At 36.4% G+C, this 13,342-nt stretch overlaps 1 pseudogene; it reads left to right on the top strand.

The window, feature by feature from the left end:
- Positions 1 to 5,364: 5,364 nt before the first annotated feature.
- Positions 5,365 to 5,935, top strand: LOC149260708 (GDSL esterase/lipase At4g01130 pseudogene; annotated as a pseudogene).
- The last annotated feature ends 7,407 nt before the right edge of the window (positions 5,936 to 13,342 follow it).

Consider the following 13,342-nt stretch of genomic DNA (forward strand, 5'->3'; position numbering starts at 1 on the left):
GCCCGGTGGTGGCAAATCAGAGCTTTATGATCTGCTCGGTGGAAGCAGATCGATTTTTTGCCCGGTGGTGGCGCAGTGCAGCTCCTCGATCTGTTCAATGGAAGCAGATCGCCTTTGCCCGGTGGTGGCATGTTGGAGCTTGTTTGTTGATCTGTTCAGTGGTAACAGATTGGTTTTGATCGGTGGTGGCATAGTGAAGTCCCTGATCTGTTCGATGGCAGTAGATCGGACTTGCCCGATGGTGGCACAGTGAAGTTCCTGATCTGTTCAGTGGTAGCAGATCAGACTTGTCCGGTGGTGGCCGATTGGAGTGTTCAGTTGGGTGAAAATGAACAATAGTTTAGAATCATACCTCCACGAGTCTGGAAAACTCGATGGAAAAAATTTCTCCAACTGGAAATTTAAAATGAAAACTTTGTTGGAGAGTGTAAATGCATGGTCGATCGTTGAGGGAAATGAGCAGAGATCTGGAACAACGACCCAAGAACAAGATTGGGATAAAAGAGAAACGAAAGCAAAAGTTATACTGAAGATGTTTGTTAAGGACAATATTATCCCACATATCACAGATTCTAAGTCGGCCGCTCATATATGGACAACAATCAAGAACTTGTACGAGACACAGAATACAAATCGTGTTCTGGAACTCAAGGGAAAACTATTTGCATTGAAGATGGACGAGAATGAGTCCGTTGCTGGATTCATGGCCAGAGTCAAGGATCTGAGTGATAAACTGGGAGCTATTGGAGAAAAGATGTCCGACTCAGGGCTAGTCATGCTTACATTAAACAGAATGACTGATGAATACTAGACGTTCATCATAGGACTGTCAGCGAGGGAGAAATCCCCTTCATTTGATGAGCTGACAGTGATTCTGCTCCAGGAGGAGGAGCAACGACAGAATCTGAAAACTCTGAGCAATGAGCTTGCTCTGATGGCAAAGAGGCAACAATATAGAGGGAAGCACCACCAGCACCAACATCAGCACCAACACCAGCAACTGCAGCAGCAGCAACAGAAAGGAGCCAACTCTTTTCAAAAGAGACCATTCAGAGGTATGACTGATAATTATGTTAAGAAATGTTTTTACTGTGGAAAACCTCGTCATCAGATTAAAGAATGCTATAAGAGGCAGGCAAATGAAAGAAGAAGCAAATAGAGGAAACACCATGGTTGTTTTGCTGGAGAAGAGGAGGACCACAACCATGACCTTCGACTATTCACAGTCGATTGTTCTCTTTCAGCATCAAAGGGAGATGAGGATGACATATGGTATGTCGACTCTGGCGCATCCTCAAATATGACCGGTAAGAAGGACTGTTTTGAATTTCTTGAAGAATCTACATGTGGATCAAAAATTTATCTAGGAGATGACAGTCGGTATGAGATCAAAAGATATGGAGATATTCCTATGAAGCTACCTAGTGGCGACATTAACATCTTAAAAATGTATTATATTTTCCACGAATTAAGAAAAACTTGATCTTTGTCTCAATGATTACACACCAGGACATACAGGTGCAATTCTTTAAGGATGGTTGTGTCATTAAGGATAGCCAGATGGAAAGAGTTGCAACAGGAGTACGCGTGGGGAATTTGTACAGATTGGATGCAAAGAGTATGCCACGACAAGCAATGGTTGCAGCTGGATCTACAGTAAAAAATCTCTAGCATCAGAGATTCGACCATCTCAATTTGCAAGACCTCATCTTACTTTAGAAGAAAGGTATGGTCGATGGACTCCCTATTTTTCATAATGTCAAGCTGGAATGTGATGGATGTGCATTAGGGAAAATGCATAGAGAAGAGTTCCCTTTGCATGTCAACAGAAAGGAAAGAGACATTCTAGAACTAGTGCATACAAATATTTGTGGACCTATGCAAACTAGGCCTTTAGGAGGAGCATATTACTTTATGTTGTTTATAGATGATTGCACTAGGTTTTCATGGGTGTACTTTCTAAGTAAAAAGAGTCAAGCCTTTCGGTATTTTAAAGATTTTAAATCTATGATAGAGAACCAAACAGGAAAAAGGATAAAGATTCTCCGCTCGGACCAAGGGGGAGAATACAGGTTAGGAGAGTTCATGGACTTCTGCAAGTAGCATGGGATTATGCAGCAATTCACAGTGCCACACACTCCACAACAGAATGGAGTAGCAGAACGCAAGAAAAAAACTCTTGTGGAGTGCATGAGAAGTATGCTTCAAGGTAAAGGTCTATCGAATGGTATTTGGGCAAAAGCCATTAATACTGTTGTTTATTTAAAGAATAGGAGTCCTACTAAATGTCTCAGCTTCAGAACCCCCTTTGAAGCATTGTTTGGACTCAAGCCAGCAGTTAGTCATTTAAGAATATTTGGATCTAAATCTTATGCTCATATACCAAAAGCAGATAGAAAGAAGTTAGACCCCAAAGCCTTGAAATGTATATTTGTTGGATATGGCACAGAGTATAAGGCATACAAGTTATATAATCCTGTGACTCATAAAGTTTTTGCAAGCAGAGATGTTATTTTTCATGAACAGGCTGAAGATGGAAAGGAAGACTCTAACAGTGATAGCCACATTCCATTGCTGATAGAAATGAACAGTAACGAAGATGAAGAGCAGGAGCAGGAGAAGAAACAGGAAGAAGTAGCAGCAGATAGTGTAATAAGTGATGATGCAGGCCCGGAAAGTGCTGAAACAGATAGACTTGAGGTAATTCCTCTACCTAGAAGATCAAGTAGGAAGACTAGACTACCTACAAGATTGAAAGGCTATGCTTTAATGCCCAAAATTTTAAACATTGTAGAACCTTCAAATTATGAAGAAGCAAGTAAATCAAATGAATGGAGGGCTGCAATGCATGAGGAAATTGAATCAATATATAGAAACCATACTTGGGATTTAGTTGAGTTTCCTGAAGGAAAAACCCCATAGGATGTAAGTGGTTGTATAAACCTAAGATAAATGCAGATGGGAGTGTAGAAAAATTCAAAGCTAGACTGGTAGCAAAGAGTTACTCACAGCAAGAAGGAATAGATTTCGATGACAGCTTTGCCCCTGTAGCTAAACCAAATAAAATTAGAATGCTAATTTCGTTAGCAACAAAACATAAATGGAAGCTACACTAGCTAGATGTTAAGTCTACATTTCCGAATGGAGAATTAATGGAAGAAAATTATTTAGTACAGCCTCCTGGGTTTGTGAAAAAGGGGCAGGAGCATTTAGTGTGTAAATTGCATAAGACACTTTATGGTCTGAAACAAGCACCCAGGTCATGGTATGAGAAAATTGATTCATTTTTTATACAGCATGGTTTTGATAGGAGCCTCAACGATCCAAACCTGTATACCAAGATAAATAAACAGAGGCAAATCATTTTGATTTCTTTGTATGTGAATGACATGATCATAACAGGAAATGAAAATAATTTGATCAAAGAAATCAAGCAGCAAATGTCACAGGTATTTGAAATGAAAGACCTTGGAGATCTTCATTATTGCCTAGGATTGGAGGTATGGAAAGATTCTGGTCAAAATTTTCTAACTCAAGGAAAGTATGCCAGAACCCTGTTGGAAAGATTCAGAATGGAACAGTGCAAAACAGCAGCAACACCATTGCAGCAAAATCTCAAGTTAAGCAGTGACGATGGCACAAATCAGGTGGATGCCACTTTGTATAGACAGCTAGTGGGAAGTTTGATATATCTCACGACAACTAGACCTGATCTGGCATATTCTGTTAGTGTGTTGAGCCAGTTTGTGTCCAAACTACTTGAAAGTCACTGGATTGCAGCAAAATGTGTGTTGAGGTACCTTAGTGGTACTTGTAATTATGGTATTTTATACACTGACATTTCTGATGTTACTTTAGCAGGTTATTCAGATTCTGATTAGGCAGGTAACCTGGATGATCAAAGATCCATCACAGATTACGCATTTAGTATTGGATCCGGGGTTATTTCGTGGAGTAGCAGAAAGCAAAGTACTGTATCACTATCATCATGTGAAGCTAAGTACCACGCATTGTGTGCAGCTGCATGCGAAGCTATCTCGTTGAGGAGATTTCTCAGCGATGCAGGTGAAGGACAAAAAGAAGCAACCAGCATCAAAACTGACAACCAAGCACAATAAAGCTTGCATACAACCGAGTTTTTCATAAAAATACTTGACACTCAGTTTCATTTTGTTCGAGAAAAGATACAGTCAAAAGAAATATGTGTGGAGTATTGTAACACTTGTGATAATTTAGCTCATAGTTTTACTAAGCCTCTAGGGTGAGTAAAGTTTGAGTTATTTAGAGGGATGTTAGGAGTGCAGAATAACCCTTTCTCCATTAAGGGGGAGTTAAAAATATGGAGAAATGGTTATATGGTTGTAACGCATCTCCTTAGTTTAAGATTTGTTCCTAGAGTTTAGGAGGTTGTTCACAACTACCTAATTTTCAGTCATTTATTTAATATTGTAATATTCATTTGATATAATGTAGAGTAAACAATAGAGAGTCTCCTCTTTGTTTGAGTGTAGTCTCTAGGTGTTGTACACAGCTGTGGGCTACAACTCCTTCATTTAATTCAAAGTTTGATTTTTATATCAATATGGACATGAACACAGGTCGGAATGCTAACACACGATGCTCATCTTCATTGCAGACCAACTTTCTTGCGGAACTGCATTCATTCTTCTTCATTCCGTTACCCTTCTTTGCGTCCGTACCCTTAACAGTAATCGTTGTCTGAGCAGATTATCAATGGAGCTGCAGCGCGTGACAAAATGTTATTTAATGGGCATACTTGCGCTATGGCTATTCTTCCAATATTGTCTCAAGCTCGCTGTAATTACCCGGCCATATTTAATTTTGGGGATTCAACCTCCGATACGGGTGTCGTCCACTTTGTGTTCCCGTATAACGAGGCTGCGGAGAATCCTCCCTATGGAGAAAAATTCTGCGGCAAACCCACAGGCAGATCCACAGGCAGATACAGCGACGGAAGACTCTCCATAGATTTCTTCGGTACGTTAATTAATCCCAACCGAGGTACTGGGATTACCGTTTCTGAGCCCATATTTTCAGTCCGTCGGTTCAAATTTCGGGGGTGGAGCCAACTTTGCTGCCACCGGTGCCACTTCTCGTAACGATTCCTTCATCGTTCCCATCTCTCTCATTGTTCAGCTCAATGAATTCAAGGTTTTCAAGCAGCAGGTTCTCGCCACCATCAAGGCGAACGGTAGGTAGTATTTGTACTTAATAGTATTTGTATTGAACCGAGAATTGATGGAATGTTAATACAGGTTCTCTAAGCAATCTCCCATGTGCTGAAGCGTTCAAGAGCGGGATATACACAATAGAGATCGGGGAAACGACTTCAGCTATGGATACATGATTCTCAAACTCGACCCCACCCAGGTGAAAACTACCATTCTTCCAAAGATTGCAGAGTCTATTGCAGTAGCTGTGCAAGGGTGCGGGCCCTTCTGGCTCACTTATTTTCCCCATTCTCCCAACGACTTCGATAAGCATGGCTGCTCCATTTCCTACAACGACGCAGTTCTCCATTACAACGCACTCCTCAGAGCTCAGCTCTCCTCCCTTCGCAAGCAACTCAAAGACGCCACCATCATCTATGTCAATACATATGACATCATCTACGATTTCTTCGCCAACCCCTCCAAATATGGTATTCTACTGTACACTTATCCCATTTTGTACTAACTATTTGTGTATATATTCCAAGTACCAGATGAAATTATGAATGAATGATCTAGTATACTCAACATTCAAAAATGCAGGGTTTAAGGCCACCACTAAAGCATGCTGTGGAGTTGGAGGCAAGTACAATTACAGGTACAACATACAGTGTGGAGCCAGTGGAAACATCGCTGGCCGCACTGTGAAGGCCGTGGCCTGCTCCGATCCAGACTCCTGCATCAGTTGGGATGGAGTCCACTAGACTGACGAGGCCAACAGACTCCTCACTAAACAAATTTTGAGAGGAAAATACTTTGAACCGTCCTTCCCCTCGCTAGCTTCTGTGATCTCTAGCCCCTGTGATTCATTCTTTTCTTTCTTGTCGGGGGTTCCTTGCTCGATTGGTAGGTTTGATGTAGCAGCCCTGCACTTGCTTCGGAATAAAGAAGAAGAAGCTTCTGCGCATGCATTTTACGATTGAGATTATTATAAGAACAGCTCATACATAGACATCACCCATTGAGTTATGACTCTCTAAATGAGAAGCCTTATTTTTAAGGGGAGTTTGATCATTGCAGTCTATGTACTCTATGTTTATCTCTACCCATAGAAAATTATCATTGCCATCTATGTACTCTAGACAATTATCATTGCACTCTGTGTAATCTTTTTTTTTCCTCTTATAGAAAAAATTGATATAAAAGAAGATTTTTTTTTTTTTAAACGGTTTGTGTACTCTCTATTTATCTTTATCTATAGAAAATTATCATTGCACTATGTGTAATCTTTTTTTTTTTCTGATAGAAAAAAATTGATATAAAAGAAGATTTTTTTTTTAATTCTACTTTAGGCACAACTACATTCTATGGCATTTATTTCTAGCCATAGAAAAATTATCATTGTTGTCTGTGTACTCTATTCATCTCTAGTCATAGAAAATTATCATTGCAGTCTGTGTACTCTCTTTTCTTCTCTCTTATAGAAGAAAAATTGCCCAAAAAAAAAATTTAATTCCACTTTAGGCACAACTAACTCCAACTTTTTCATTTATATGTGTACTCTCTATTTATCTCTAGCCATAGAAAATTATCATTGCAGTCTGCATACTCTCTTTTCTTCTCTCTCATAGAAGAAAAATTGAGATAAAAACCTTTTTTCTTAATTCCACTTTAGGCACAACGAACTCCAACTTTTTCATTCATAGGAGTTCCATTGGTTGGGCATTATCTCGCTTGGTATTTTAGTTCTTTTATTTTTCAAGGACACACTATGGCATTTATCTCTAGCCATACAAAACTATCATTGCTCACTGCAATGGAAAATTAGCATTGGAGTCTGTGTACTCTCTTTTTTTTTCTCTCCTAGAGAAAAATTGACATGAAAAGAAGATTCTTTTTTATTATAATTCCTAATTTTCTGTATTTTTAAATAATATTTATATCATGTCATTTATCACAAGATTTTTAAATCCTAATTTTCTTTGTTCTTATTTTATTTTTATATCATGGCATTTATCACAAGTTTTTTTTTATTTTTTAACCTACTCTAATAAAAATAAGTCATGTGATATAGCCTTTTTGCTTGGGGTGTTATGGAAGAGATGTTATAATGTCATGTCTTGACCTAAAATAATTAATAATAAAACAGTTTGACTCAATAAAAATAAAATAAAAAATAGATTAAAAAATGAAATTAATAACTGTAATTATAATTATAAGCCATTAATAAAAATAAAGCCATGTGATATAGTATTTTTCCTTGTGGTGTTATAGAAGAAATGTTGTAATGCCATGTCTTGATCTAAAATAATTAATAATTATAATTAACAATAAAACATTTTGATTCAATAAAAATAAAAATAAATTATATAAAAAAATAAAATTAATAACTATAATTTTAATTATAAGCAATTAATAACTAAACTAGCTTAGATAGAAATTATGGATCTACCCAGAATTGTAATTAACAATAAAACATTTGGACTCAATAAAAAAAAAAAAAGTTAATAACCATAATTATAATTATTATAATTATAAGCAATTAATAATTAAACTAGCTTAGATAGAAATTTTGGATCTACCAAGCACCGAGGGAATCAAATCTCTTTTCACTCTAAAAGAGATTTTTACATAAGAAATTTGATCCTTGTTGACAAGTGTAGATCTGGAGTTAAATAGATATAGGCTAGTTTAAGGGAGTTGTCTATATGTGAGACTTTGTGGAGTTTATCTTGATTTGTATTGTTTAAGCTGGTTTTTTGAGTGTATATATGGATTCAACACCCTCAACAATCCTAGAACACTTTGATAGAGTTCACCTATCAAACTTTTAATTTCAATGAATCTCTAATGATCAGATAAAAAAAAAAAAAAAAACTTTCCAAAAATCTCACATACAATACTTTTAATTATTAATTATAATAATTTTAAATCTAATTTAATTAGAATACACCAATATGATAATTATAAAGTACCTTTATCTCAGTTTTAGAGATATTTTAAAATCATCTTTAAGTCTAAAAATATTCTAAATCAAATAAATAAAAATAATATAAAAAATATATATTCTAGAATCAAGTTGATAAATAATAAATAAATAAAAAAACCTCACTCATTTCCATACAATTCCAAAATATTTTCGAAATTAACAATTTAAATGGCAGCAGAGAAATGACAAAATAGTTCAGGTGGTGCACGGTGAAAGCCGTCCATAATAGTTTGTGCGGGATTGGAAAAATCGTCTATTTCCATTCGCTGATGCCCCAAATCATGGATTGAGAAAAATGGCTCCTTTTCCCATAAGCAAGGGGAGGTGAGCACTCGGTGATACGATTTTCCATTCTCTGTGACTCTTTTTCTCCTTCCACTTATTCTGCTAGAATCTATTACTTTACCGTCGCCTCTGTATTTAAACTCGAATTAGAGATCTGGAAAAATGCAAAAGCACTTTTTAACTCTTTACACTATATTTGCTTATGCTACAGGTGTTTGCACATGATGAACGAGTATTATATCATGCCAGACTGTATTTTATGATTATAATTATATATAAAATAACAAACACTATAAAGATTAAGATTGAGGGATACAATTAGATTTAAAATTTATTTATATTGATCTATATATGATATATCTTACTCTATTTAAAAATATAATATTAATTGCCAATCCCCCGCTCAATTAAAATGTAGACTGCCCAGCCTTAGAATGACCAAAGTATTTTAGTGTCCTCGACCCAATTAAAGTGAAGACGAGTGAACACGGCTTGTCATAGAATAAATGAAAAGAGTGAGTGGGTTGTCACTTGGTCTCACTTGGTCTTATGTCTTTTAATAAGGCAACAAGTTTTTTTTGTTGTGTTTTGATGGATATTTTTTTACATTTCTCTTTTTGATGGGTTTCGATAAATTGGAAATCAGGGGTATTGTTTTACAATAAGATTATAGGTGAATGAGTGGATACATTTTCATTTCCTAGATGAAGGGGCTTAATTAAGATCTATAAAGAGGCTACAACATTGGAGTATTGGGTTTAATTCATTGGTAGACAAACCGAAGTCTCAGTAGTTTTCAGTGAAATTGGTTGGTTTTCCCCTTGAATTATGGACCAAGCGAGTAACAAATTGGTTGATGACTGTATTGGGCGATTTATTTTATTTGATGAGAAATTTGGTGTGGTATTGGAAAAGAATATCCTTTAGGTCCTAGTAGAAATGGATTTCTCAATGGAGTTACTGAAGCAGCTGAACATCACTAAGGGCGCATCATCATTCTGTCAGTGGTTGGATTTTTGGAAGGTGCCTTTTAGATGTATGGCATGTCACCAAACTAGACAACTTAAGGCATCATGTCGAGACAAGCGTGCTTTTGGTCCAGAAGTCCCTCTATTGGGCATCGACAAACATAAGGTTGATTTACTAGGGGTGGGAGATGTGGTGGAGGGTTCAAAAGATATTAGCCTAGATCCTAGGGTTTTACCTTTATTAGAGGAATTTTGAGGTCTAAAATGCGTCTCGAAACAAAAATGTACAACCAGAATCAACTTTATAAGAACCAATAGGATTCAAGGATGATTCACCATTTTTAAAGTAAAAAAGTAAAAGAATTAAAAAATAAAAAATAAAAAATATTTTTTCAACTCGTATTTTCAATTTCTATCCCTACAATTTTACTCAAATTTCAAGCAATGGCACTTGTTGTATGCATAATTTAATTCATCATCCAAGGAGTACCTAGATGTTGCGTACTTTTGATGGACCATGTTATACGAAAAATGAGAAATATATGAAAAATGTGATTACAATCACATTTTTTCTTATGTGTTTCTCATTTTTTGTGTAGTGAGGTCCATCAAAAGTATGAAACATGGGTACTCTTTGGACGAGGAATAAAATTCCACATCCAATGAGTGCTCCCACTCGAAATTTGAGTAAAACCGTAGGGAGATAAGTTGAAAAAATAGTTCCTTTTTCCCCTCTAAAATTGATGATGTAATCTAATCTTATTTTGTTACTTCCACTAGTATTTTATAATATTCCTTAGGAGACCCATTTTAGACCTCAAAATTTCTCTAATGCATATTGTAATCATCCACTAACTTCAACATCCCCTCATCATCCTGAGGCATCGAAGGGCTCTCTTTGTCTTCAGTGGACAACAACTCGCAAACTCTTTCTAGATTTGACTACCCAAAGGTTTTCGCGGGAGTGCTACCCTAGAGATTACTACTCATGGTTTGGACGAGGGTCTATTAGCCCCTTCTTCACCATATGACCACCTTATTTCTGGGAAAGTTGCTTCCTCTCGAGATGCTCTTGGGAAGTGATCATGGACAAACTTTGAGGACACAACTACTTTGAAACTATTACAATCAACATAATCCATAATCGATTCCATGGCCAGTAAGCTCATAAACTCTCTCTCTGAAGACGATATCAATATATTGGACGGTATTGCTTATAGTCCTCTTGTTTCCACCTCGGTGGAAGTTTGTTCTGTTGAGACCCCTGTTTTCCCTAACCCACCTCTTCATGAAGGTGGAGTTGTTAAATCTTTCATCTTCTCCGATTTTCAAAATGTCTCATTAAAGCATAACCCTTGAATTCCTCTACTCCAACTAAAGAGGCTTTCTCTTTGGTTCTAGGGTTTTAGGCTCCTCAGGTTTTTCCTCTTTGAATGTTCTGGCTATCCCTTCTTTTACTCCCTCCCGGGTTTCTCCTTCCCCTAAGGACGCTCCTCTTTCTTCCTTTCAATCCATCCCTTCTCAAAAGAAGAAATATTCTCGGATGATCATTGAATTTAATGATCTCCTTAAGAACAACCTTCTCATTGATATTGTTATATACCTAGAATCCTTGCAAGAACTTAGAGCTCAAAATTCCTCCAACCAGGGCCTTAAATGATCATTATTTCCTTAAATATTATGGGAGTCGAGGGCCCTCCTAAACTTCACGCCCTTTGTAGAATGATTTATTTACAACATCATTCTATCATTTTGCTCCAGGAAAGCATTGTTCCTTTTCTTAAAGCTAGAATCTCTATCAAAAATATGTTCTGGTTGGCATGTTTGTGTAGTGGATATGGATGGGCATTCGAGTGGTCTTGCGGTTATTTGAAACCCAAGTGAAGTTATTTTTCAACCTTATTCATCTATGGCGGGTATAGTTTATTTTTCATGTTTCATAGGTGTTAATGGCGATGTTGTTATGGTGAATTATTATGGCCCCTATCGAGACCACAATCATTTCTGGCATAAAATTTCTTGTAGTGGGTTGCTAAAAACTTAAAATATTATTTTCTTGGGTGACCTTAATTTTGCAATGTCGACTTGGAAGATATGGTGTCATTTGACACATCCTAATCCCTTTTCAAATTTTATTTTCTCGAATTATTTTGGATGCTAGTCTTATTGATCCTCAACCTATCCCTTTGGGTGCAACTTGTTGTAATTCTAGTGACAGTACTTGTGGGGTAGCTAAGAGGCTTGAAAAGTTTCTCATTTCTGAATATTTGACTTCCAAAGCTAGGAAAATATCATTCATGGATTCGTTCAGAGGTTATATCTAATCATCTTCCCATCTGTCTCTAGTTTGTTTGTTATGGTTTGGGACCTTGACCTCCTTCTATGTTTAGTCATTCTTGGTTAAATGAGGCTTCCCTCCATGCTATGGTTAGATCGATTTGGGTTGGTTTGCACCCCCATCCCACCTTATCTGTGATGGATCACTGACAATTTATGATGATAGATCCCCCCACCTACCTTGCTCAAGAATCTTAATGGTTAAGGACCTCTTATAATTCTTTAAATAATGACTTGATTTCATGGTAAAGTATTGCTTCAAAACAATTCATTTTATGGCTAAATTTTATGTTTACTTCTAAAATCATATTGGTAAGCCTATGCATTAATACAAAATTAATAAGACCAGACACATCCTAATCCCTTTTCAAATTTTATTTTCTCGAATTATTTTGGATGCTAGTCTTATTGATCCTCAACCTATCCCTTTGGGTGCAACTTGCTGTAATTCTAGTGACAGTACTTGTGGGGTAGCTAAGAGGCTTGACAAGTTTCTCACTTCTGAATATTTGACTTCCAAAGCTAGGAAAATATCATTCATGGATTCGTTCAGAGGTTATATCTAATCATCTTCCCATCTGTCTCTAGTTTGTTTGTTATGGTTTGGGACCTTGACCTCCTTCTATGTTTAGTCATTCTTGGTTAAATGAGGCTTCCCTCCATGCTATGGTTAGATCGATTTGGGTTGGTTTGCACCCCCATCCCACCTTATCTGCGATGGATCACTGACAATTTATGATGATAGATCCCCCCACCTACCTTGCTCAAGAATCTTAATGGTTAAGGACCTCTTATAATTCTTTAAATAATGACTTGATTTCATGGTAAAGTATTGCTTCAAAACAATTCATTTTATGGCTAAATTTTATGTTTACTTCTAAAATCATATTGGTAAGCCTATGCATTAATACAAAATTAATAAGACCAAATATAAATAAATAAATATTTTTATTAATTTGTTTACATGATATAGTAATAAATGCACACCTACTATAAGTAATGTGTGGTATAATGGGATGCAACACTTCACATCATCGTGATTTATTTTTATAAATTATATATTTAGTCTAAATACATAGGAAGGGGTGTTACAAAACATCATCATTGAGATTGAATCTCTCTCATCTAGAGCATCAAAAAATTCATATGATACATGTAGATCCAATTTTGGATCACAAGGAGCATGAAGGTGATACTTTCACTTTTCGAAATATTATTAACATAGTAAAATCCCTTTGGTAGACTTAACCATTTATCTAAATTTTCTACTTCTATGATCCATTCAAGCAAAGGAATATCAATGTCGAAGCTAAAATTTATCTTAAAGGGAATCATACCTTCAATTTAATGAGTACTTGTGTCAAAAGGTGTTTCCATCATAGTTGGGATTTGTGAAGGACCTTATTGAAATTATCTATCATCTCATTCATCTATCATGTGAGGGCTTCCTCAAGAATAATCTTAATAGGATATCGTATACCATCCCATGTCTTTTCCTTTCTCCATGTGACTCCACTTTAGTTGACAAGGGAATTCTTCACCAGGTTTAGTTAATTGCAAGCCCAACTTTCTATACCTTGACCTCATCGAGA

Source organism: Pinus tabuliformis, chromosome 6 (assembly GCF_031772625.1).
Source record: "Pinus tabuliformis cultivar Carrire ecotype Pingquan chromosome 6, CPIR1, whole genome shotgun sequence".
Lineage (NCBI taxonomy): Eukaryota > Viridiplantae > Streptophyta > Pinopsida > Pinales > Pinaceae > Pinus > Pinus tabuliformis.